Source organism: Stegostoma tigrinum, chromosome 11 (assembly GCF_030684315.1).
Source record: "Stegostoma tigrinum isolate sSteTig4 chromosome 11, sSteTig4.hap1, whole genome shotgun sequence".
In the NCBI taxonomy this organism is placed as follows: domain Eukaryota; kingdom Metazoa; phylum Chordata; class Chondrichthyes; order Orectolobiformes; family Stegostomatidae; genus Stegostoma; species Stegostoma tigrinum.
The window spans coordinates 55,080,010-55,106,812 of record NC_081364.1 but is presented as its reverse complement, the minus strand read 5'-3'; the positions used below and the strand labels follow the sequence as shown (position 1 = coordinate 55,106,812).

Here is a 26,803-nt window from a genome sequence, read left to right as displayed (position 1 = left end):
ACATGAGTACAAACACTTTGGTTAACATGTTCGATGTAGAGGAAGGTGCAATGAATCTGCTGATTGCTTCTCCACAGTCAACGTAAGTGTTGGTGGTTTATTTTCCTTCAACAGATGACAGATGTCATAAATGTTGTAACTCTCAAATTGAATTTTTGCCCTCAGTATGATGAAATCAGTGCACCAGGTTAGAACATCTTCACGATCATTAATAGACTCAAGGTCAGGTGGTAGTAATGGGATAAACAGACTTAAGTTTGGTCTAGTCTGTCTGTCCCTCAGCCATGTCTTCAGTCCGCCCTTGAAGCGGACTGCATCTCAACAAGTGAAAAAAAAACGACACATGCGAATTAGAGGAGGGCTAGTTTCATTTCAGCCTTTCAATGTACCAGGACTGTATGATGATGTCATGCAACAGTTCATTTTTACTGTCATAGAATCATACAGCACTGAAGCAGGCCACTCAGTCCAACTCATCCATGTTGACCAGGTTTCCCAAGTTGAATCAGTCCCATATTTTTGCATTTGACCCATATCTCTCCAAACCTTTCCTATCCATGCATCTGTCCAAATTTCTTTTTCAAATATTGTAAATTGTACTCACTTCTAATACTACTACACTGCCCTCTGTGAAAAAGTTTCCCTCAGGTCCCTTCTAAATCTTTCCCGTCTGCCCTCTATTTTTGAACTCCCCTATCCTGGGAAAAGACCTTGTCTATTCACCGTTACTATGTCCTTCATGATTTTACAAACGTCTATTTGGTCACCCCTCACCCTTCTATGCTCAAGAAACTAAAGTCCCAGCCTATCCAGCCTCTCCTTATAACTCATACCCTCTAGTCTCGGTAACATCCAACTTCATAACATCTATCCTATAGCAGGGCATTTACGTCATTTGAACAATGATATTAAAAATCCAGTCAATAGATAAATCCCATTCAGGGAGCGAGCTCACATAGTAAATTATTATTAATGCAATATGCATTTGCAGAAGCCCCAATTTAAAGAGGTGCTGTCTACTTGAAAGAATCATTGGCAAACTTGAATTTGTTTGGGGAAGGAGATCATTTTAAAAAATGCTTTGTGCTGTTTTTCTCACAATTGCATCTTCTGAAAGTGTCAAGATTATGCATACAAATTCAAACTATGCCATCACACTATCCTACTGAAACAGGCAAAAAAAAAGTTGCTGAGCACTTTTCCAGGCTGTCAATGCAACTTTAAGGAAAATCATTTGTTTACTGAAACAAAACTATGTTGGGTGGTAAAAACATAGAGGACTTTGACGTATTAGAGTACCTTTGAATCTTAATAATATGACAAATTACAAACTTTTATATGCCAGATCCCAGTGCGCAGCTTGCAAAATTCATGCTGTAACAGTTTATGCTGTCTCGCTCGATTTTAGCCTTTTTTTAGAAGCTGCAGTACAAGATTTCCATACAGTTTTTTTTAACTAGAGTGTTGCTTACCATTACGTTCCCTTCCATGCAATGTGTCAGCAATCACTTTAATTTGCTGTTCTTACGCAACCGTCTTAATCAAATATTTCTAACTATCATACACAGGGTGTGTCAGAGTTTCCTCTCTCATCCAGAACACGTACCACGACAAAGCTATATTGGTGCCAGCAGTGAATAGAGGATGGATGTGACAAAGCACTGCTCTTCAACTTCATGCTGTCTGCATATGCACTGCCTAGCAAAAGTCCTAGAATAATGATCAGGAGTTAGAAGTTCAGGCTGATGAAGGGTCTGGGCCCGAAACGTCAGCTTTTGTGCTCCTGAGATGCTGCTTGGCCTGCTGTGTTCATCCAGCTACTCACTTCGTTATCTTAGAAGTTCAGGCAACGTTTTCCCATTCATCCAGAGACCACTGAGACTAACAACAGTTAGTCAATGCTCCCCCAGCTCTGATTAGTAAACTCAGCATTGACTAGGAGTTGAATGTGGGTCTTCTTTGGTCTGTTCCTGGTCATAGTTTATACAAATCATGTAGCTGGGACAGGAGAGAGCAAGTGGTGGGAAAACAGAGATGAGATTATATGGATACCTTTTGCATAGAGTAATGTGTAGATTATGGCACTGCGAGTCACCTACTTGACAGTTCTGACTTTTTTTAATATCAACTTTTGTGAAAAAGTTAATACGATTGTTTAAAAGAATGAGTGCATGGGTATGAATCACTTCTATTAATTCAGAATTTAATCTTGCAGAAAGAGGTATTTTTTCTTCCCCTGTTTTAGCCCTACACCTGATCATTGCACAGCCTCAAAGAGCTTAGATTCTCATTTTATAAATGTGGTGAGGGGGTGGGAGCAATGCTGCAAGGATCCAAATTGAGTCATTATCAACCCAACACCTTCACCCACCAGCTCCTATCCTGATAAACAGTTTCAGTACTGGCAGATGATGTGAGAGAGAACAACAACAGAGCTTGCTAACAAGCTCTATGCTAAGCAGTATGATGATAACTCACCCTTGCTGAGGTCAGTGTTACTTCCAGTTCACCATGAGGAGAGGAAGCAACTGTGGTTTTCACCTGTTGAGGTACAAACATCCAGCAGCACCACCTGAACATTTGCTAATTATTTACCCAATTGATTTTAAAGTTCTGTTACTAAATTAAGACAAGTAATTATTCTCCCAGCCAAACAGTGGTGGCTATGAAACTGAGGCCGCGCTGCAGTGTGAAAACTGACACAACAATCTGATGACAAGATTAAAATGTTTCTTGAGTAGGCAGTATGTCTCCAGGGTTACTTCTGTCACATCAGTATTGGGTACTGACCCATACAGTTCGAAGCCAGAATAACAGGTATGTATCTTGCAACTCACTGCTTCAAGTTTTCTATGTGGCTTCTGTTTCCCCTACGTCACTGAAATATCCCTCACCAATCATACACCAATGTCCACCTCTGTGACTTACTAACCTGCCTCATTTTTATTGGACTGCAATTACTGACATGACTGATCTCGCTATCCTCCTACAATGCTATTTCCTGTTTTCTCCTTAAAAATCCAGTTTTCTGACCGAGGTTTTGATTATCCTCCCACGACTTTAATCATTATTTCTGTTGAGCATCAAGTTTCTTTTTGCCTATGTGAAGTATCTTAGGATATTTTACTACATTAAAGCTACTTTAAAAATACATGGGATTGTTGTTGTAAAATCCTTTCCACAAGATCAGTGATAAACAATGGACCATACCATTGTGATATATCAACAAAAGAAAACATTTTTTTGGGTTGGTTTTAATGAGAAACCTTAATCCCCATTAATTGGTAACTTGCTGCCAAGTGAGAAACTTGCTGTGCTATCAGCAAAAATATAAAAAGTGGCACAAGGCACTTCTTTCTGGACTTAGAATCATAGAACCCCTGCAGTGCTGAAAGAGGCCATTCAGCCCATCGAGTCTGCACTGACTGTTGAAAGAGCATCCCCACCCAGACCCAGAATATTTGGGTTTAAAAAGTCAACCATGTTTCTCACCAGAGATAATGGGAACTGCAAATGCTGGAGAATCCGAGACCGAAACATCAGCTTTTGTGCTCCTTAGATGTTTCTCACCTCACAGATGTGCCAGACCTGCTGAATTTCTCCAGTATTTTCAGTTTTTACTTTCTATCATTTTGCAGACTTCTGAGTCTTTCTCCACAGCTCAGTCACTGCGCGGACTTTGAAATGATAAACAGCACAATGATTTTTTTTGTTATTGCACATAGTAAATAACTTTGTAGTTGGGTTTGTGTGAAATAAAATTGTGCAGATGTAGAGAACACAATGAAAATTTTTCACAAAAGGGCAACATTTCCCTTAGTTTTTCTCAAAGTAAATTATGGGGTCGATAACAAAATAAAATCTCTATTACTTTGGAGGAGACAATCTGGAATTTATATGAAGCAGTTCAATTAAGCAATCAATAGATGGCATAGTTGCAATCTGAACTGAAATATTATCCAAGTGAACAAAATGATACAACCAAACTATGTTGAGACAGGATACCTATCAACGTGGCATTGATAACTGCCATTGATAATTGATTTTGAGTGCAGAAGTAGGCTATTCAGCCCAACAGGTTTATGTTAACATTTATGTTTTACATAGTCTCCTTCAACCTTGCTTCCTCTCACCCAGTCAACCTGCAGACTTGGGCAAACCATACTGCAAAGAGCTCCCAATATCTCACAAAACCATTACATTTAGTTGTAAGTGAAGACTTTCAACAATTATTTTTGATCACTGCTTCCTTCACCTTGTTTCATTTCACTTTGTTAAAATCCTGGAACTCCTCTCCAACACTGTGGGTCGAACTCTTGTTCTGACCGCAGTGGTTCAAGAAGGCAGCTCACCACCACAGAGTTAAGGGCAATAAATGCTGGCTGTCCTAGCGATACCCAGATCCTGTAAATGACTCAAAGTTGGCCTCCTGTACGTTGCCTGCTTCTTTCTCCTTTTACAGTGTGTCTGCAGGAGGCTAATATGAAGTTTATATGGTGTCTTCTTATAAAGTTATACAGCTCATATTGATATAGGAGGGAACTACCTTTGCAAGGTCACAGATCTGTGACCAATGAGATTAATAAACCCTTGTGTAAAGACTTTTTTAAAAAACTGAAACAAGAAAGAACTGTTTAAATCCAGTATTTTAACAGATTTATGCTTTTTTTGAAAAGCAAGTAACCTGACACCCATGGAAAACAGTGTGTAAATAACTGTTTAAACAAGTAGTAAATGACACAATTTGGAGCTGAGGGGTTCTGTGTACTGAAGCAGCTGGGTGGCAAGAAGAAGTTGAAAGGTTTATTGGATTAGTGGCCAATTCACAATGTCAGAAGTGTATTGCTGCTAATAATAAGAGATCATTAGAGAGAAGAAGGTTGAGAGGTGACTTAATTGAAACATATAAAATAATCAGAGGGTTAGATAGGGTGGATAGGGAGAGCCTTTTTCCTAGGATGTTCACGGCGAGCATGAGGGGGCATAGCTTTAAATTGAGGGGTGAAGGATATAGGACAGATGTCAGAGGTAGTTTCTTTACTCAGAGAGTAGTAAGGGAATGGAACGCTTTGCCTGCAATGGTAGTAGATTCGCCAACTTTAGGTACATTTAAGTCGTCATTGGATAAGCATATGGACGTACATGGAATAGTGTAGGTTAGATGGGCTTGAGATTGGTATGACAGGTCGGCACAACATCGAGGGTCGAAGGGCCTGTACTGTGCTGTAATGTTCTATGTTCTATAACAAAGTGTGGAGCTGGATGAACACAGCAGGCCAAGCAGCATCTCAGGAGCACAAAAGCTGACATCTCGGGCCTAGACCCTTCATCAGAGAGGGGGATGGGGAGAGGGAACTGGAACAAATATTCCAGTTATTCTCCCCATCCCCCTCTCTGATGAAGGGTCTAGGCCCGAAACGTCAGCTTTTGTGCTCCTGAGATGCTGCTTGGCCTGCTGTGTTCATCCAGCTCCACACTTTGTTATCTTGGATTCTCCAGCATCTGCAGTTCCCATTATCTCTTTGCTGCTAATAATCGTGTGATTGGTTTTCAAGGTAACTGAACAGCGTGGGGCTAGGAACAAGATAGAGAGAAGTGTTTTGATCTCCACGAGCACGGAAGCTGTTTCTCTATTCTTTGCAGTCAGCAGTTACTTTAAGTTGTGATTTTTAACTGATAAGTCAAAGACCTTTTATAAGGGAACTGGCCACTTTGCGTCACTCTTGTAAACCAGACTGAACAGCAATGCTCTGACCAGTATAATGATCATAAACATCAGGTCAGCAAGCTGTGACTAGGAGGCACTGAACTTCCAGCTTTCCTGACCCCATGTCTATTTTTTTCCTGGTCTATTTGTTTGTATGTCTGTGTATAAGGAGGCATTTCTAAGGGGATTATACTTTTAATTTGTAGTGTTATTTACTGGCAATTTACCTGTAGCTGGAGCCTAATTACTTGTAACAAATAGTAATCCTTGGTAAGTACTGAATCCTGATCCATGATTTCTATCAAGTTAGATCTGAAAATCAAGTAAAATGGGGAATTTTGTGTTCTTCATTTAAAATCTCTAAATATTATGAAAACTCTGGGAACAGTGCTACCCCAGTGAGATCTTAACACTTGTCTCCTCTGCAGTACAACACAATCACTTGAAGGCAGTAACAACCATAGCCCTTTCTGAGTAGGATAGCATTGACATTGACAGAAATGCTTATCATATTACTGCCTGTTGAAACATCAGGAAACTGGAATGTTTTTCACAGTTAGATCTGTCCCTTCCCAAGAAACTGTTAAGCTCACTTTTCGGCAACGGTACCATAGGAATGAGGAGTTGAGTTTGGCAAAGGTTCAAAGTGAAATTGACATTATCATCTGAAGTATGAACAGATAATCGTGGAACTATGCAGCAGGGCAGGCAACATCTATGGAGACAGAAAACAGTTAGATGCACAGTCTGCATTATGTTCTGATGAAAAGTCACTGAACTCTGTTTGCAAAGATGCCATCAAACTGGAAAGCGATTGTGTAAAGGTAATTTCATTGGACTGGTAATTCAGAACCCTGGTTCACGTTCTGAGGAAAATTCTACCACAAAACCAAAAGATTCACTACTTTATGAAAGGAAATCTGCCATTCTTACCTGATTTGGCCCACGTATGACTTGAGACCCACAGCAATGCAGTTGATTCTCAAATATTTTCTGAAATGGCCTGACAAGACACCCAGTTGTATCAGACCATTATAAAGACTTAACAGAATGAAACTACCTTCAGCCTAAACACCAGAAATGATAATGACAAATTCAGCCCAGTTGACCCTACAAAGTCCTCCATATAACCATCTGGCTTGTGTTTTGCAACTTTTTACAAAAATCAAACACTCTAAATTTACCAAGAGGCCTAAGACAAGCTTTAGGTGAAGAAAAGTAGCAAGCATAGATGTGAAGAGTCTGGTGATCTGATCAATGTGACAGCAAGAAGCTGCACATTTCTTCTGCCGTTCACAGCGAGAGGCCCAGTGCTATTATCACATTATCACTGGACTGTAATCCAGAGACCCAGGCAATGTTCTAGGGACTTGGGTTCAAATCCTGTCGTAGCAGATGGTGGAATTTGAATTCAGTTTCTTTTAAAAATCTGGAATTAAGAGTCGAGTGAAGATTGTGAATGATGACCATTGTCGATTATCAGAAAAACCTGTCTGGCTCACCAATGTCCCTTAGGGAAGGAAACTGCCATCCTGACCTGGTCTGGTCTACATGTACAGACCCACAGCAATGTGGTGGATCTTAACTGTCCTCTGGGCAATTAGGGATGGGCAATAAATGCTGCCTAGCCAGCAACACCACATTCTATCAGTGAATTAAAACAAAACATAATAGGGTCTTTTCAGAGATAATGGGAACTGCAGATGCTGGAGATTCCAAGATAATAAAATGTGAGGTTAAAATGTGAGGGTCTTTTCATATGTGTAAATAATGTGTAGGTTCCTGAAACCAATCAATCCAGACTTTAATCATGTAGAGCATAACAAAACCAGGAAAAAAATAAAATTACTCATCTAAATTCAGTGTGATTAGTTCTACTCATTCCCAGTTTACAGTGGATTGTTTACTAGATGTCAGTGTGAAGCAATTTCTGATTCCTTTGGAATGTTTGTTGGACCTATGTTGTTAAATGGATTCTTCCACTGGAGAAACAAAACACACTTTTGATTTGTGAGATAGCAGGAACTGCAGATGCTGGAGAATCTGAGATAACAAGGTGTAGAGCTGGATGAACACAGCAGGCCAAGCAAGATCAGTGAAGAGGGAAAGCTGAAAATGCCCTGCTCCTCTGATGCTGCTTGGCCTGCTGTGTTCATCCAGCTCTACACCTTGTTATCTCTTTTGATTTGCGAACTGTTTAAAAGTTCAAATGAATTAATCAAGGCCTCCAAATTAATCAATTTCCTAACAAAAATGATTTCCTTTAATTACAAAGAAACGTTTGATAAAATATTCTCATAATTATACTCACCTCCACTACGTGCTATGGCAGCTCATTCCACACAGGCACCACCCTCTGTGCAAAAGCACTGCCTTTCAAGTCCCTTCGAAATAATTCCCCTCTCATCCTAAACCTATGCCCTCTAGAGTCCCCTACTTGGGAAAAAGATCTTGACTATTCACTCTATCCAGGCCCCGCATGATTTTATAAACTTCTGTAAGGTCACCCTGCAGGTTCTGAGGGACAAAGCCCCAACCTATTCAGCCTCTCGGTATAGTTCAAATACTTGGGGCCTTGGAACTTAGGATCACAAAATACCCACGCTGGAGAAAGAGACCTTTTAGCCCATCCAGTCTGTAATGACCCTCCAAACAGGATCCCACACGTACCGAAATCCCACCCCCATAACTCCACTTTTACCATGGCTAACCCACCTAGCCTGCATGTCCATGGACACTGCAAGACAATTTACCACAGCCAATCCACCTAACCCACACATCTTTACACACGCAGACAATTTGCCCACTCTACACAGAGACTCGTCCAAGGATATAATTGAACCCAGGTCCCTGGCACTGTGAGGCAGCAGTGCTAACCACTGAGCCACCATCCTGCGCTATTAGCAAACTGTCTACTTCTGTAGAGATTTCACTTGCAAACAACAGGTCTTGGGGGCAAAATTATGCACAGTTGGCCTGTCTCTCACTAATCTACCAACCCCTCAGTAGGCTTGCAAATGAAGATTGGTGACGCAGTGTCACCATATTCTGCTAAAAGGTCACAACCTTTAGGAAGACTGAAAAGTGAGTGGAAACAAACATCTTTAAAAAGCATGCAACTAAATTAGATTTATGCATTTCAATAACTTAGATAATATTTGAATAAGAAATTGTCTCACCTCATTTTAACAAATCATTGACTCAAGTATGCACTTCCCAAATTCTAAAAAGTGATATACAACACTTACATGGCCCCTTCTGTTATTTGGGCTGACAGCAGCTATTTCTATGCAGATGAGAGATACTTCTCACCCTCCCTGCTGTGCACAGATCTGTACTGTATGGTAGTCAGCCTTTGTGCACTGAATCAATGCCCACTGAATCATCGCCCACTGAATCATCGAACAAAACACACTTGCAAAATTTAAAACAGAGTCTAAACAAAATCTCTAAATGTTACATGGCAATATTTGCAAATTTTGATAAGAGAGCTACACAATTCTTAGAAAGAAGTTTTTAAAAAATCTACATGGGGATTTCTTCCAACGTAACTAACTATTTACAAGTTTCAGTACAGAACAGATTCTGATAATTATTTTGTTACACTCAGTCTGACAGACAAAGTGAGGAATGCAAATTGATTCAGGCTAAGATACAAAACTGCCTTATAAAGACAAACTAAACAACCAATAAAGCAAAGCAATCACAGCTGATGAAAGCAGAAAAACAACAATATGAGAAGTGTGTTCCAGAAATAGCATAAAACAACAATGAAGGAACAGCTAGACATGACAAATTTAAGTGACTGAGAGGATTTGAAAATAAATCAAGAAGCAAAATGTGTAAAACATATGGATGGGAACCATCAACTCAGAGATGGGGTAACCATAACCAAGCCAGAAGAGAGAAATTAATTTTTTGACAGGAGCTTGAATTCCATAATTAAAAGTTGTAAGGTCACTCTGCGTAAAAACAAAACTTACATAGGATCAATCTCAGGTTAACCAAGAAAAATCCATTCGGCCTATGTTTAACAACCATGTTCATCATACTCATTCCTCCATTCTGAGGAAGGGTCGCTGGACCCGAAACATTCACTCTGTTTTCTCCTTCACAGATGCTGCCAGACCAGCCGAGCTTTTCCATCAACTTTGTTTTTGTTCGTTCATCATCCTGACGGGGGAATGGTTCCAATCTTTGTTCACAGAGATCAAGTCAGTGCATTGAACCCTCCAAACAGAAATCAGTTGTTCCCAACATTCAATCTCATTTGCTATTTCACACCAATCACATACACTTGTTAGCTTATTGGGAAATGGTGGCTGGTTCCCCAGGAGTGGGTGGTGGGGCAGGAAGTGGTGAAGGGAGGGGTCGTTGCTGGATCAAGTGAAGCTAGGGAGGGTGTTGTGGTCGGGTCTGGACGGGTGGAGAGTGCGCTGGGTCCAGACTGGGAGAAAAGGTGTTGGGGAAAAGGGTTTCAACTCTGGAGTTGGGGGAGAGGAGCTTGAGTCTGCAGCAGTGAGAGTTGGAGGAAGGGGGAGGAGTGATGTTGGGTGCAGCATGGATGAAAGGTCCAGTATACAGTTTGGGACAGGCAATGACGACCAGAATAAAATTAGGAGGATGCAACATAACCAAGTCTGAAGAGAAAAGGGTTGCCTTCAAAGTGAGTGAAGGGCTGGAACGCATCCAGAGCAGGGCAGGGGTGCAGGGTCCTGGGGGCATCAGGTCAGGATCTGCGGTATGTAATTGGGAGATATGCCAGGTAACAATTGGATCAGTTTAATAGTTAAATAAGACTTAGACTATGAAGTCTGGTGACTGCCAGGTTAAACTGTAATCAGTCATCTCTCTTTCATGAAATAGCAGCCCTACGGTCCTCTTGGACTATGGAAGCTTTATCTTTAAATTTCCTCCAGTAACTATTTTCTGAAATTCATCAGAACTCCCCAAATTTTCCAAGTTAAATGGAGACTTTGAGTTTCCAAGCAAAGAGGAATTGCCCAGTAGAATCTTCAATTTTTTGGGCAACGCTTTGAAATCTGTCAGAACGGGATTTGCAACCATGTGCAACTCTAATCTACACTGGAATAATTACTGTCTGGTCATTGGAAAATCTGAGTCATTGCCTTCATTTCGCATTCCACAGATGTTGCCAGACCTTCTGAATATTTCCAACTTTGCGTTTACTTCAGATGCCCAGCAGTCTTTTGCTTTAATGTTATTCAGCTTTGGCTCTTTGCTTTCCACAGAAGACATCTTCTTAATTCCAGCAACGAGTGCACTTCATGGGTGACAACAAAAAAAGTGACAGCCCATCCAAATGCATTCTTACAAAATGTCACTTCAGTGAGTAGCATTTCTATCTGAAGTCAGAAGGCTGCAGTTTTAAACAGAGCACATAATCTAAGATCTCTTTTTTAGTAATGTGCTAAGGGGAGGTTGTACACTGATAGCCATCAGAATGTTGATGAGCATGTTAAAGATTCCAGCACGTTACGTAAAAAGAACCCACAACTGTCCCACATGGTGGAACATGGCTCCCTCAGTGAGTGTTAGATTAACTGGTCATATATCAAGTTCTGCAGGGTGAGGACCAGGAGGATTTTTGGGGGGGGGGGGGGGAAACGCTGGTTTGGAGAGAAGGAGAATAGAAGTTGGGCTGCAGGGTGAAGGGAATTGGGCCATTCTCAGCAGGGCGGGAATGAGGATATGGTGGGCACAGTCAAGTGGGTCAGTGGAACTGGGGGAGTGTTAGGAAAGTCAAGTGAGCCATCGGAAGTGGTGGGGTGGGGGGGGGGGTGAAAGTCTAGTGAGCCACTGGAAGGAGGGCTAGGGTGTGTTATTGTTTTGTGTCATGGTCAGTACATCAGTGTGCCTTTCACAGACATGCTCATCATAGCTTGAGATCTGAGGGTGTAAAGATCTCATCCGCCACCTTTTATGGATTCACATGAAGCATTACATACCACTGGAAACATGCTGCTCTGTTGCAAAATAAAAACTTTATATCAGTCCATACATACATGAGCATGAAGATTCTGTTATTGATAATGCAATAATTAGTTGCGATGCATGTCTACTGGATTCTTCAAGACGACTGGTGTTCATGTCCAGTGAGACAGGACAGGCCTATCAGATGGAATACCCTGTGGGAGGCAAAGTCACAAAAATGGGTGAGTAGCCTGTGCACCAACAAAGAAGTGACTGGGTCTGGGAAAGTTTTGGGGTAGTGAGTGATTGAGTGACCGGAACTGTGCCGGACACACATTCACCTTTCCTCCTCCATTCCAACTCCTTCAGCCCCCAAAACAATCCATAAAGTAGGCATGGAGACTGGGAAAGGCCAAGTTGAAAGGCAATGTACCTGTCAACCCACTTTTGTGTGAACTGTGCCCATCATAAGTGAATGCAACTTCATTGTTAGTTCATCCAAATTCTTAGCTCCAGCCTGATGCCACCCACTTCCTCAGTGATCAGAACTTGGGGCCCAGTCCTTTTCTCCCTCAAGATCACTTAGACCATTGATGCTGGAGGTTGGCTATTCTGCCCTTCGTATTGTTTTGAAAATTGCAAGGTTCCTTTGTGATTTGGCAACCAAAGCTAGGGACAGCACTTAAGATGTGACCTGATTAGACATTTCATTGTTTTGACAGACTTTTGACTTGTACTTCATTGTGCTGTAATTCAATTTGCTGTATATCTTATTGCAACAAAACTTTCATGTCTCTTGGTTTTTCAATGTTGGTCAATTCTGCATGATTCATTGAATGTGTATGCATGAATCATCCATTCCTTTATGTGCAATACTTTACACTTATTTGCACTGTTTTTCATCTGCTACTTCACAGAATCACAGAATTATATTGGCACAAAACAAGACTGTCTGGCCCATCAGTTCTCTTACCTCGTGCCAATCTCCTGCTTTTCTCCCATACAGCTGCATGGCATTTCAATCCAAATAATTATCAACGCCTTCGTGAATGCCTCAACTGAACCTACCTCCACCATATTTCCAGGCAGTGCATTTAATACCTTAACTGCTCACTGTGTGAGTTTCTTTTTCTAACATGCCCTTGCTTCATTTGCACATCACTTTAAATCCATGGTGCTTTATTCTTTTTTGTTTTAGAAATGGGAAGAGCTTCTCCCTACCTACTCTATCAAGCCAGTTTATGATTTTGAAAATCTTTATCGAATCTCTTACCCTTCTCTGCAAAAAGAACAGTCCCAACTTCAGAACTAAATTTCTCATTCATGGAATCATTCTTGTAAATTGCTTCTGTGATCTCTACAATGCATTCACATCTTTCCTATAATTTGGTACTCATAACTAGACATAATATTCCAGCTGATATCTAAAAGTCTTGTATAAGTTGAACATTATCCACTCATTCTTGTATTTTATGCCCCTATTCATAAAGTCCAGAACACTGTATGTTTTATTGCCTGTTCTCTCCAACTATCCTCCACCTTCAATAATCTGTGCACACATGTACTCTGTTCCTGCATCCTGTTTAGAACTCTACCCTGTATTTTGCATTGTTTTTCAATGTCCTTCTGACCAAAGTGCAGCACCTCACACTTCTCTGCATTGAATATCATCTGCCACCTATCTGCCCACTCGGTCAACTTGTCAAAATCTTTTTAAGTTCCTCACCATCCTCCTCACAGTTTACATTTATTCCAAACTTTGTGTGATTTGCAAACTTTGAAATTTGCATAACAAGAACAACATTATTAATATATAGCAGTAAAATCAAGTGTCCCAATAGCAACCCCTGAAGAACTCCTCTACAAACCTTCTTCCAGTGCAAAATATTTCCACTGACCATTACTCTGTTTTCTATCTCTCAGATCTGTACAGTCTTTGCAGAGATAAAACAAAATTGGATCGACCTTTTCTGCTTTTTTATTTCAAAAAATGTTTTCCTCATAAAATATATATTTACGTACATACACAGGTTCTAAAGCAGTTCTGAATAGTCTTTGCATAGAAAGAAAAACATGAATGATGGAATTTAATATTCCATGCAGTTGCAAAACCAAAGTTGTTTCCCATTTATGCAGGACACTATGCCCTGTAGGTGAAAATTGGCTACCAGGAGGCAGTGGTCAGAGAAGAATACCAACTTGATATTAATGGATCTGACTCAGCATATTCGGGAGACAAATAGGAAATGTGTCATTGAGTAGATAGATCCATCTTGTGGCCACCAGGTGGGTCTACGATAAGCTCTGTCTGCAGGGGTGCTGAACACATCATGCGCTTGGTGACTTTAACCGCTTCCATCAGGAATCTGGACATAGTCTCCGGTTTGCTATCAAAACCTCCAAACTATTCATCAGCATCGATGAAACAGTTGAAGTCTAGGCCAGAGTGACTGGCCTGGGCATTGCCCACAGAAGTGGGAGCTGCTGCAGGAATCTTTACCACCTGTGTGTACACGTTAATTAATCTCAGGGGAGTATTTGTGTGCATAATGTTTGCTACAAGGAGACACTTGCCTACCATCTCCTTATTTTTGGAGATGGTGAAGCTGCCTCCTTGCTGCAGAATATCCAGTCTGCAGGAACAGAGATCATTACCCCTCTCCTGACCAAATCTAAGGCCCATGGGTCTATAGGCTTGACTGCATCCTGCAGCAACTGAAGTGTGGTATCCTACTCTCCTGCAGAAATGAAAGGCCACTTTGATGTTGGCAAGGTAAGTCAACATGGAAACACATTGTGTGGTGAATTTTATGCCACACACATTAATGCTAGCAATTTTTTAACCCCACCTTTTAGGATTTTTAAGATTGCCAAAGTGTCCAACATCAGTTTTTCCATGGTCCTGTCAGTGGGTGAGCTCCTGCATTTCTGTGAACCATTGTGCTCTCACAGCGCTGAGGGAGCTGTCCTGTTTTCCCATCGGGACGATGTCCTGATCCGGTCAAATCGAGCAAGGAGGAAGCCAGGAAGGTCTAGATCCGAATCGGACAGAACTGCTGTCATGTTCTGCTCCTTGTTTGGAGCATCACAGCTCCTGGTTACCCTTAGCTGTGGTATGGTGGGTACCCCGTGGTACCCCACTGGAATAGGGTCTTGCTGGGTCTCTCATGTCATCTAGCATTTCTCAGGTTGGGGGGGGGGGGGTGCGTACTCCTATCCTTCTCCCCCATGGTGCTCTGTCTCATTTTTTTGTCCCATTTGCCCATCCCTCCGCACACGTTCGTCTTCTGAGGAGTTGCTGGTGTGACCTTCATGCAGCTGCCACTTTCTTTTTTGACATTATCCAGTGAAGGCCCAACGAGTTGTTTAACTTCAGGTTTTTCCTCACCTCTGTCCACCCCCTCAACTCTTTTTTTGCCTCATCCTCCATTCACTCTGACTTCCAGGGAGGAGGAGGTTGAGTTGGTCGTTTTCCCGTGGCATGGGACTCCTTTCTCTCCTCGCTGGCCTTACCTTCCTTCTGGTGACCCTCGTTTCAGAGCTCTTGCTGGCAAGTGGCAGCTTACTGTCCTTTAGGGGCTTGGATTGCGTTGGCACTCTGGCCATCCGAGTTACGTGGTGTCCCGTCCTGGGCAGATCTTACACAAGTGGCCTGCGTCCTCACACGGGTTGAAGATCTTGGACTCTGTACAGTCCTTAGTCAGGTGCCCCTCCTGTTCTCAGGTCCCACACAGGGTGACTTTTCTATCTGCTTCTTTTTCTATTACATCTTCGATAAACTCCTGCAAGTTAAACATGAGGGCTTTAAATTGAGGGGTGAAAGATATAGGACAGATGTCAGAGGTAGTTTCTTTACTCAGAGAGTAGTAAGGGTGTGGAACACTTTGCCTGCAACGGTAGTAGATTCACCAACTTTAGGTACATTTAAGTCGTCATTGGATCAGCATATGGACGCACATGGAATAGTGTAGGTTAGATGGGCTTCAGATCGGTATGACAAGTCAGCACAACATCGAGGGCCGAAGGGCCTGTATTGTGCTGTAATGTTCTATATGTTCTATAATTTTCATTTTGAAAATTCACATCGACTGTTCCTAACCAACCCACTTTTGTTCATGTCCTATCCTGAATAATTGTTTCTGGAAGTTCTCTCACCAATGAATCAAACCAACTGGTCTGTAATTGCTGGGCTTGTCTGTATACCCTTTCTTGAACAAAGCTGTAATATGTGCAATTGTCAGATGATTTACATATTTTTTTGGCTCCATCCTCAGATGGCAACATTACAACAGAAGTAGGTGATTTAGCCCCTCAGCCTGTTGTACCATTCAATGAAATTGCGACTAACCTGTGGCTCAACCTCATATACTTGCCTTTGCTCCATAAAGCGTAATGACCACGAGTAACAAAAGATATACTCAGATTCTCGTGCCTCCTCCAGTTAGGTATTATTTTGTGACCAGCATGCATCGAATTTTCAAACACAACCCACGAATGCAGATTAGCAACAGCACTAATGCCTGTACTGATTCCTGGGTAAGCCACACAGCATCCCACTTCCTGCCAACAGTACTCTCCAGCATGTTTTCCAAAGTCAAGAGATCTGAAGAGTGATTCACCACAGTGCAGAGATTAACATAACAAATAGAATACCATATCAGCTAGCAAAGCTAGAGCTCTGATCAAATCGACACTTTTTGTACTACATGGAGCTTTGTTCATCAAAACGCAAATAATGTATTACCCTTCAACAATTTCGGAACCTTTGGCAGGTTTTTTGTTAATTTCAGTTGTATTAATTTAAATCTTTGTATAAACAAGTTTTTTACATCTTGGTACACAGAGGGCTGGATTTTACAGGCTAATATTTGAAGTGTAAAAATTCCACAGGTACTGTAGCCACTGCCTGTCCACTCTCCCGTCTCTGCCATAACCTGACAGGTGGCAGAATCAATGTGGACTTCACCAGCTTCAAAATCTGCCCTCCCCCCACTGCATCCCAAAACCAGCCCAGCTCGTCCCCGCCTCCCTAACCTGTTCTTCCTCTCACCTATCCCCTCCTCCCACCTCAAGCCACACCTCCATTTCCTATCTACTAACCTCATCCCACCCTCTTGACCTGTCCGTCCTCCCTGGACTGACCTATCCCCTCCATACCTCCCCACCTACACTCACCTCTACAGACTCCATCCCTGCCCCTTTAACTTGTCTGTCTTCTCTCTGCCTATCTTCTCCTCTATCCATCTTCGGTCTGCCTTCCCCTCTCTCCCTATTTATTTCAGAACCCTCTCCCCATCCCTCTTTTCTGATGAAAGGGTCTAGGCCCGAAACGTCAGCTTTTGAGCTCCTAAGATGCTGCTCGGCCTGCTGTATTCATCCAGCCCCACACTTTGTTATCTCAGCAGAGTAGACATGGGAGGACTGTCCATTCGGGGGTCAACTGAGATCACTCCACCGTCACTGAGATTTAAGCAGTGGCTGGGTAGATCCGTGCCAAACATTAAGCCCAGGGCAGATTATCTCTCAGCATCTGCAAAGCTTCTGAAGAATCTGGTATATTTCAACAAGGTTGCCTCTCATTCTTCTTAACTTCAAAGTGTGAAAGCACAACATATTTTACCCCTGCATATCCAAGATCAAACTTCTTTGGACTGCCTCCAATGCCAGAATTTCTTTCCTGATATAACGGGACCCAAACAATGATGTAGGTGTAGTCTAACTACTGCCTTGTGAAGTTTTCGGAAGACTTCCCTATTTTTATACTCCTTTCCCTTTGAAATACAGGCAAACATCGCATTTGCTTTTGTTATGAACTGAACTTAAGGACTAACTTTATGTGATTCATGGATGAGGACTTCTGTTATGTCTACTCTGCACATCAAGAGTAGTCAGAAGATATCTGTTTTTGTGATGCACTCTTTGTTTTGCCATTTTCGCATGCATGTACAATGCTGTACAGTTCTTGACATTAGATGAGTCAACAAGAAACATCTCTTTCTGTCTCCTTTATTCATTGACTGCATTAGAATGTTTTATCTCTGTCAACTCTGTTTGCAATAGCTTTCTCTATGTAAAGAAAAGCAGGGGTCAATGGATAAATTGTTGTGAAATTATTCTGATCAACTATAACTTGTTATTGCAGGATTGTCATTGGATGTAGTCCTCAGCTATAAGGATCAGTAGATGCTGGATTTCAGCTCTAGTCTCTGCTGAGTTGCATATCTCAACTAGAGGAGACTACAATGATTGGTTTAAAATAGAGAAAGAATTATTAGTCAGTGATACCCTCACTCAGTTTTGTGCATGATGCAAACGTATAAGTAAAGCATTAGGCTCAATTGTGACAAGTGGTTCACTCCCATATATACATGAACTTGTCCACACGCTCTTAGTTAACCTGTAATAAGTCACTGTTTATCCTTACACACAACTGAAAAACATTATCCATTACGCTGAGTCACTTATCTTAGCTGAGTTGTTGACCAGAAGTGGTGACTGAAGTGCAGCTGCTCCTCCACAGGGAGGCAGAGAAAATTATTATTCACCTCAGATACTATCACAACTGAAGATCATGTGGGAACATAGATAACAAAGTGTGGAGCTGGATTGGACACAGCAGGCCAAGCAGCATCTTAGGAGCACAAAAGCTGACATTTTGGGCGTCGACCCTTCATCAGAAAAGGGGGATGGGGAGAGAGTTCTAAAATAAATAGGGAGAGAGGGGGAGGTGGATCGAAGATGGATAGAGGAGAAGATAGGTGGAGAGGAGACAGACAAGTGGTGAAGGGTCTAAGCCCGAAACATCAGCTTTTGTGGTCCTAAGATGCTGCTTGGCCTGCTGTGTTCATCCAGCTCCACACTTTGTTATCTCGGATTCTCCTGCATCTGCAGTTCCCATTATCACTTATCATGTGGGAACAGATTGCTGGTTTATTCTCTCAATTACAACTATTGTTCCATCCTCTTAGCCAATACTAGGATAGAGATACAAAGGCATCAGTACTGTTGGGTGCTTTTCATGCTACCAAATCCAATGTAGAATCCACATTACAACTTTATCTTTCATCTAAACTGACCGACATAGGTATCTGAAGTATCTTATCAAACAGTTTCAGAAATCCCATATATATATATTGCATCCATATATGTACTTATTCAGTTGCCTTTTCAAATTGTTCCAAAGATTGTGTTGGGCATGACCTGCCACGTTAGCTTAGATTCACAATTGTTATTATTTCAGCCGCTTCCTTAGTAAATGTCTTTCTGTTGAAAGAAAATCTCAAGATCTGTCATACAGTCTGTATAAAGGCATGTAAGAGCAGCAAGGTTTCAAAACCACACAGATAACAACTGCATTTCAGAAATAATTTGTTGGAAATTAAATGAAACATCCTGACAATGTTAAAGGTGCTACATAGTTCTTTGTACCTAAAGGCAATCACTTCATTGGAAATAGAAACTGAAAGGAAAGCAAACCATTTAATAGCTTTGAACAAAACAAAGAGACATTAATTGTTTGAGTTGGGAGCAAAAATAAATGAAAAATGACAAGGATATTTTCATTTAATATGAAGCTACTAAATTATTAAAAACAAGCACAAACACAACTATGTAATGTACAAAAAAGAATGCAAGGATAAGCATACATGTTGATAGCAATGTAAATAAAAAAGACAGAAAATATCAAGCACACTGTTTTGTCAACACCTGAAAAGAGAATAAAAATTGACAGAGAAGGCAGATATTCTTCTGAAGTCTCTATGAAAGGCTAACCTGTAAAGGATGGGAGGAAAGAGGCCTACTTTCTTGAAAGGAAAAGGGGTTGTTAAAATTGACAGCTTGGATTTTGCATCAATATTATGTGAAACTAACAGGTCTCATGGTTCTGAAGAGGCATATAGGAGAACAACATCTAGGGTCCACAAATTCCATGTATAAAATACAATAAAGAATTGAATTAGAGCACATAGAATTCACAGAACACACCATTTCATAGAAGGTGCGACACAAAATAGTTCATTTTGCACACCAGGTCTGAATTGATGTCTTATTTAGACCAGACAACTTGTTTAATCTTGTACTTTGTGTGTTAGTTACTGTTCAGTTTGTAACGCTTCTGCCTTCGAGTCACAAGGTTGCAGGCTCAAGTCCAATTCCAGGACTTGGGCACAAAAATAAAGGCTGATACTCCTGTGCAGTACTGGGAGACTACTGTCCTGTCAGAACTGCTGCTTTTCAGATGAAATGCTAAAACAACGATCTGCCTTCCAATTTCGGTGGGGACTATAAAACACAAGGGCATTCTTTCAAATGAGAGTGAGTGAATTATTTCAGGCATTCTATCCCTTAACGTCACAGAAACGGATTCTCTGGCTATTATCATACTGCTCTTTGTCGGAGCTTGCTGAATAAAATCGGCGTTGCATTTCCAACATTACAACAGTGCCTACACTTCAAATTTACTTCATTACCTGCAAAACATTGAGATTTCTAATGGTCATGCAAACCATTTTAAGAATGTGATCTTTCTTTCTTTTCTATGCTTCAGTGCACAGATTAACACTCTCTTTTATTGAGCCACCTTCCAATTCTATTTTGAAAGTGTATATGGGCTCTGCTTCAACACCATTTCGTGAGGTCTTGCAACATCCAGTAATTTGCACAACCATCTAGTGTCGCAATAATTGTCAGTTTATGGTGACTAGAAATGGTGAAAATCTCCATAAAATCTCATGGGTTTTCAACTGCCTTTTCTCATTTGTGTGAGGTTTCAACTATTTCAAGTAAATGCAGTTCATACATTATACAAGGTGACAAAGTGGGGTGGCTGTAGTACCTCAATCTCTGAAACAGAAGGCCTGAGTTCAAGTCTCACCAGCTCCAGAGATGTGTCATTGCATATTTGAACAGGTTGATCAAAAATATATATAAGGTATGAAATCAATACTTAAAGCTGTTTCACAAAGGGGTCATAGGGACAGAGTAAGAGATTTTATCTACCTCAAAATTTAAACGAAGGTTAAAATCAAGCTCATAAAGTAGGAGTTTTAAACCTCTGAAATAATTTCTGGATAGATGCTGTCTTGGATTCTGGCAACATAGATGTGAAATAAGCTCAGTTGCTGAATAATTGCTCCAATCTGGGAGCATCCGAGAATCATGCTGTACACATTTCCTGCCAGACATAGTATAAAAATGTGTCTGTATTTCCACCCACTATTGATATCGCTATTTTAAATTCCGACTAAAGCATAATCAGTAATGTCTGTCGTAACTGACATCTATTTTACTTCTTTGTACTTTCTGCTTTATATATTGTTTTGTTCATTTCTTCCATCCTGCAGCCTCCTGTATCACACAACATCACCCACCGCAGGCTGGATTTCTCTTCAGGCAATGACCGACAGCAATCTTCAACCAGCTGTTGGGAACTGAGAACTGTGGTGACATTTTCTCAAGGTACTCCTCTTGGGCTCAGACGCAAGGGTCTGGCTTGTGCTCATTGCCTAACAGTGACTGCACAAGCGATCAAGATGACAAATTTCATAAAACAGCAATTTAGAGATCACCTGTATCTATAAACCTATGTTCTTTAATGGAAAGGATGTGACAATGTGTCTTGGAATATTTATGCACTAAATCAGATCAGATGTAGCCCAAAGAATGTCTAAGGTCACAATCCTCCTGTACCAGCACTGTGCATGAGCCCCAACGTCAGAACAGCAACTATTAACTGCATTAATATGATACTTTTTCATTCTCTATTACACCTATTCTGTGGCCAGTGAGAGAGAGATTGCTGGATTGGCATTGAATCCAAACCATTTTAAGCCAAAGGCCCGTGCCCATTGACAACTGGCTTTGCGTGGTCAAACATTTGGGACCAGCAGAGGAAGGAACGTCTTTCTTTACACCACATGGGCTTAAAACTGATTCACTCTATGCCATGTTGTCAGTTTCCTGCATGTGCTACCAATGCTGAAATTAACACGCCATAAGGTTTTAATGAACTCACCATGCTACAAGCATACATTCCAATTTACACCTATTGGAATAATAGTCAGATAAGCTCACAATATTGAAAATTAGTAACTGCAAACATTGCACAGGTAATCCGAGATCGTCTGGTTAGATCAGGACCTTTCTGAACTTTAGCTCTGCCCTACTAAAACTGTCAGGATTGCTCCCTACTTTCTAAGACAAATGGGATGGACAAACTCCCTTCTCTTTTCTTCGAGATGTTTGCAGCAATTCCATTAGATGATAATCAACAGCTTTGTTACAAAAAGGCATTCTTTCTGAAGATATTTTATAATAAACATTTTGGCAATTGAAAAGAAAAACGAAATGGAAAACCTACGAAGTAAGCACAAAGAACAAGAATGATGAAGAGGAACTGAATAATAGAATATCAAGGTGGGTGTAGAATGTTAATGAGAAAACAAGAGAAAAGAAAGATTTACTCTTTTTAAGAGAAAGAGTGCTAACCTTTCATGCCACACATCTCTGCAAGTGATATTTTAAGCAGGTAGGTGATTGAAAGCAGCGTCTGCAATTATAAGAAAAATAGCTACCTGTCAACAGAAGATGCATTCAAGGTAAACCTTTTTAAAGCTACTGTCATTTTAATAAATCTTTGCAGTGAAGAACCCATAGATTCTTCAAAATGTCAAACATGCAAGTTAACAGAAATACTTGTTTGTGTATTTAGAGCTGAAATCATTAGGTCAAACTGATGGAAATGTTTTGTCAGTTTGATGGTTCATTTGTTCTATGTAGTGCACATTGCCTGCAAACCATCAGCATACATGATATAAAAAATAATTTTGGGCATGATTTAGTTCTATACGTTCAATTAGCATACTTGAATTATTCACTGCAGGTATTTAAATCATTTAGAATGCCACGCAAAGGAATGTTGACCTTGCCAAGCCAAATTCACCTTTACCAAGTCTCAAATGTCAATTGCTCCATTACCAGATAACTTTCTTTATTATATAATGATATATCTCTGCTACTTGTAAACATAGGATCATCTGGCCTCTATCCAGCCAATAACCTTGACACGTTAGATCAAATCATCTGCATTGAGTGTCCTCTGAGCAACAAAATAGTCATGAACCACCAAAGCTTTTCTCATTTGTTCGTAAACACACCACTTGAAAATTCATCACATTGAGGCAACACTATATCATTTGCCTACATTGTTGTATCGTACTAAATGTCTTAATGATTTTCTCTTTCTATGCTATTTCTTATAGACATCAGCAACAGTCCAGCAAAGGTTAGTGAATGTGCAACTGAAGTAATTTACTGCTGTTTACATTGGAAGGATTAGCATAAGTAACTAAGAATGTGTCGCAGATGTTCTGAGCATGAAAAGAAGCCATTCACTCCATCACAGTTTGCTGGCTCTTTGCTACAATAATCTAGAACTGCCTGTTCGCTCCCTATGCCCATTTCCAAACCAATATTAACATCTGATATGTTTTATTTTCATTCCTTGAACCACCTGACTGTACTCCTGATTTTTATAAATAAGTAGAAAATATACACAGAATATTAATTAAAGTGGGTTTTTTTTAAAAAGCTTGCACTCTAAGTAAACAGAGGTGAAACAACTAAATTATCACAATTTTTCATTGTAATCTTCTAAAGTTACAGTTAGTTAAAGATCATAGCTACCAAGGGCCAATGACAGATGTAAACTTTCAGTAGGACTCTCACATCAGTCAAAATCAGTGCTACCAACATCAATGCAATACAGAGCAATCAGCCCATCACATTCGTATAATTAATCATTGAGATTGTTTAAAGATGGAAAAATCAGACTAGCTCACCAACTTATTATTGTCTAGGGAGTACATTTCACAGCAACATCATCAAAAAAACTGGCCAATGCCATTGCTGGAAAATGCTACTAACAATAAATAACAACTAGCCAACAAGATTCTAAGAGTCTTCTCACAATATAATTCTAGTTTATTATCGAGAAGTATCATTTGGAAGGGTTTTTCTTGTGTATACAAATATTCACTTTTATGTGCAATTTCAAACTGCTGTGCAGAGTGATGTGCTAATGATTACAGTTGTGTCATATTCCTGTCTCGTATACTTGAAACTCTCTCTCTCTATCATGTAATATGAACTGAGAAAAATGATGAGAATCACAGATTTCTTTACATGTAGAAAAGGTAGTCATTATGCAAACAATGGAAAGACAATTGTCTTAATTATAATTTGCATTATATGTCGGAATGCTACAAAGTTAGGTAACTACGTTAGATTTATTATAATGCATAAGAAACCATCTTGAGACTAAAACATCAAATGGAAACAAATATTTCAATAAACACATTCTATGTTGCGAAGAATACCTTTTATAGATTCTAGATTTTTCTGGTTCAGAGTTTAGAAGTATCAAAACCCTATGCCCTCTGCAACATTTGACTCAATATTCCACATTTGCGAAGGAAACTGATGATTGTAAGCCTACCTTGGCAGAGCTGTCAGATGCTGGGGTTATATTTCCTGCAGTGCTGGATAAGGACAGTGAGGTTATTGATTCTCTGCCCTCACACAGACTCATGGCTTTCTGTTGCTGTCTGGCCTTCAATATCGAAGATGTTCTACACTCCTGTTGGGTTAAAGCATTTGAATTGAGGATGTTAATTGGCTATGGCACAAGATCAAATCAACCAAAGAAAAGGAATACCTGTGTGTTTGCTGAGTTGGATTCATTAGAGAAAGGCATTGAAAGATGACTGGTGTGATTAGTTTTAAAAATCTGTGAATGAACTGGGAGGGAAACGCTTTCAGAACTTTCTGTGGTAAAAACAATCAGACAGAAATGCATGCTTACATTCTGTTGGCATGGTGTACGTACAGTCATCCTTGGCCCACTGAAGGTGTGCCAAATGCTTGGTTTCTATAACAACAATTGGAGCTGCTCCAAAGCAGATAGCACTTCACCATCTGCGGCCAAGCAAGCTCCTTCTGCTGCAGCCTCAACTTGCTGCTGAGCTTACGACGTCATCATGGGCCTTTTCCTGTTGCGAATCATGTCACAGCCCTGTGATGAAGCAAGATTTACCCTTCACTACTGCATTTGGGTTGAACAGAAAATCATTTAGCTAACATTTAAGAGGTTATTCCGATTATTTAGAAATGTTTCATTTTGATCTCCAATATCAGGTCCCTGAGTTAGGAAGAAAAGGTCAACAGGAAGTTGAGTAAAAGGAGAGTGTGATCGGGGGTGGTTGGGAATGGGGAAGAAGATGGGATGTCGGGAAGAAGGAAGAGAACAAAGAGTTAAGGAGGAAGGCAGACAGGGTGGAAGGAGGAGTAACAGAATGTAGAATTGGGAAGGCAGAGCTGGGCGTGGAGTTGGAAAATTTAATCCGGATCATTTTTCACAGAGTTACTTCATCATTTGTGGAAATCCTGATGGTACCCTTGTGCCATGAGTAAGTCCTTCATTACCTGATGTTCACACTCTGAGACTGGAAACACTCTGATGTCTATTTCAACATTCAATACTCCAACCTAGCCTGAAATTTGCATTGATTAACTCTGAGCTCCAGAAACAAAAAGGTATAGACACACACTGACTGATAAAAATAGAACTGTCAGGTCTCAACAAAAGATAGCCAGTTTCAAAAGAGCATGAGTTTTGTGGAAAGGGTCAAATCTAGCTTCTTTGTTTCGTTTAACGAAGTCCGAGCAGATGGAAGACGTATCAGTTGAAAGCAGCCAGGTAATTAAGGAACTGTACAGATCGATTCAATAGCTACTGTGTCATTTTGTTTGATTACACCCATGAATCGTCACAGAAATAACAATCTATTATTGTCTATTGTTATTTCTGGACAAACTGAAATATTTTCTCAAAAAAGAAAGAAACAAGTAAATATAATTGCTCCAATGTGCTCACTTTCACCAAGGCAGCAGTTAGTCATCAGTTCACAATATGGACATACCATACCTACCATCTGGACAGCTTTCAGCCCAACAATCTGGAAAAAGACTTCTGTGAAATATTCAACTTTTACTGGAGAAAGAACCAAGAGGGTTTTAGTCACTGGAGAGAGGAACAATTGGTGTTCTCCAAAGAGTTTCTTTCAAAACAGCTGTCATTACTTGGCTTTGCAGCAGGGAGTAACATATTTCTTTATGTTAGATCTGACTAATGGAGCCTTTGAAAAAAAAATTGAGAATAGCACAGGCTTGATGGTAAGAACTATAGCTTTTTGTTATTCAGCATCCTGGTATTTAATACTTGGAAAAAGATTCCATTGTATTCAATTAAAAATAAAACTGAGCGTGGTCTTGACAAATGTATATGAATACATGCCTTTCCAGCTTGGAAAATAATATGAATATGGTTGGATTGATAAAATGCCTCCCAATCAGGAAACAAATTAAGTGGAGTAATGGCAATGCTGGATATTGCCCTAATAATGCTTTTTAATACAATCCATTTATTATTTTGAAAGGTCTTTCTGTCTGTCTCTCCCTTTGCCTCCACTACACTCTCTCCTGTCCAGAAACCCAACTTGCTGTTGCCTACATTTTGAGTCACGTTTTTCTCTGGAGCCTTTTATAATTGATTCATCAATGTGCCTCATTTAATTTTACTGTATCAACTATCAGTATAGTTTCAGGTCCTGGCCAGCAGGTGACTCTGCAGTGCAAAATACTGATGTATCCCGGCAAACCCGCTCATCCTTCTGTAACGTTGCTCATCCATTCCAACTTCAGTCCCTTCATCATGGAAAACCCTTGCCAACCCTTGCCTTCTCTAATGTGCTCCTTGTTGACCTCTTATCCTTAGGCATTCACAATCTAAAGCATGTTTGAAACACATCAGCATATCTACTCTCTCACACCTATTTCTGATCATTGGATCAGGTCCCGTTTTTCACTGAAAACAAAAAATGCTGGAGATCACAGCAGGCCAGGCAGCATCCATGATGAAAAGCAAGCTAACGTTTCAAATCTAGGTGACTTCATCAGAGCTGAAATAAAGTGTGGAGGGAGCAGCATTTATGCTACAGTGGTGGTGGAGAAAGGATGTTGATAGTTCAGATTAAATGATCAGAATATGAGAATGGCAGAACAGTGGTGTGTCTAACTACCAAACTGGAAAGAACAGATAATCCC

General features: G+C 40.5%; 1 protein-coding gene across 11 annotated transcripts in view; it reads right to left on the bottom strand.

Annotated features, from left to right (window-relative positions):
• The window catches only part of bsnb (bassoon (presynaptic cytomatrix protein) b), a 468,557-nt gene that overhangs the window by 12,807 nt on the left and 428,947 nt on the right, over positions 1 to 26,803 (bottom strand). For 9 of the 11 annotated variants that reach the window (XM_048547450.2, XM_048547451.2, XM_048547452.2 and 6 more), the window contains one exon: positions 24,138 to 24,278. The exons of 1 other annotated variant lie outside the window; for it this stretch is intronic. The gene's annotated coding sequence lies outside the window, so the exon portion shown is untranslated. Of the gene's footprint in view, positions 1 to 22,129; positions 22,191 to 24,137; positions 24,279 to 26,803 lie in introns of all 11 variants that reach the window. One more of the 11 variants, XM_048547454.2, reaches the window with a different exon arrangement.